This window comes from Schistocerca cancellata, chromosome 3 (genome assembly GCF_023864275.1).
Source record: "Schistocerca cancellata isolate TAMUIC-IGC-003103 chromosome 3, iqSchCanc2.1, whole genome shotgun sequence".
In the NCBI taxonomy this organism is placed as follows: domain Eukaryota; kingdom Metazoa; phylum Arthropoda; class Insecta; order Orthoptera; family Acrididae; genus Schistocerca; species Schistocerca cancellata.
The window spans coordinates 660,639,795-660,641,155 of NC_064628.1; positions in this window are offsets into that span (position 1 = coordinate 660,639,795).

Genomic DNA, 1,361 nt, shown 5'->3' on the forward strand with positions numbered 1-1,361 from the left:
AAAGTTCAGGCAATCCTCGTTTATAATACTAAAAGGTGGTGAACTGTTGGGGGGGTTGTACGATTTTGTCCATGTACATTGGCCTGGCTGGACACAGAACGTCTCCAAGGTGGAACGGCAATAGAAGTTTTGCTACATGTTCCGGTACCTGTTGGTTGAGCAATTATTTCGTGCTACAACATCCCAGCTCAGAGAAGTGAGGCAAGCAACGGAACAGTGCATACTGTGCCAAAGGAAGCAGTGTCACAGAGGGGGAGATGTAGCTTAGCTTTTAGAGAGTTCAAAGCTGTAATTTTTCCTTGTCATACAGATTCAATTCCACAGCAAACTGATAAACACCAACAAATTTACACAATGTTTTAACTTATTGTAATTGAAGGACCATTACAGTCATATTCAGAAAAAGGACTTTCTATTACTGGTAGAAAGTTTAAGTTATATAACAAGTTTTCAGGTTATAGCACAGGAGAAGTTGCATCTGAAAAGAAAGGTTCACCTTAAAAATAAAATACAGTATCTGAATGTAGAATCAAAAAGCAGCAGTTCACAGTAACAGCAGTCATAATCCAAATACACTGTTGTTTCACGGAAGTTAAAAACATTTCAAGCTACAGTAAAATTAACCAGGCTTCTGCTGAGGAACACTGACAAACTTTCTTCATGCCACTCACAAATGAAAAGGAAATTGGGATTAATTATTTTGGTATGCTGTGTACAATTCACTGCACATTACACCATGGCTTGTGGAACACAAAGATAGGCTTGGTTATAATCACATACGGTTATGCCTCACACTGGACATTGTCTTATGATGGTCGATTTTTTTAAACAGAAGTCATCCATGGGTCTGGCTACCCTTTAATAGCAGTACTCACCACTGATACTTCGGCATTTAATTAAAATCCTGATAACCCACTTCAGTAACCTCACTCGTTGATCTTGCTAGTGTATACACACTCTAGTACACAGTTAAGAGTCCTGAAGAGATTTTATCACCAAAATTTAATTGGTAGTGGGTGGTATAGTTTCTGGTCACCAGACTGTGCACCAGTGTTCTGGATAGCACCCCAGAACTCTTCACAGTGCACATTGGTGTGCGGGTGACACTGTTGATAATACATCAGCTGGAGAAGGATGAATGGCTCCTTGTTGCTACTACGTTGTGGGTTATGAATTGGTACATTGCTTTGTGCTTTCCTTCCATTCTCACAGTACCAGCAAACAACACTAATACATTACAAATGAAACTTATCACAGTAAACCACACGATGTTGACACACTACTGACGTTCCATGAACAGGCATTATGATGACACTTACAAACCTTCTTTGCTAAAAACTTAGTGCGTGGTTATCTCAGGG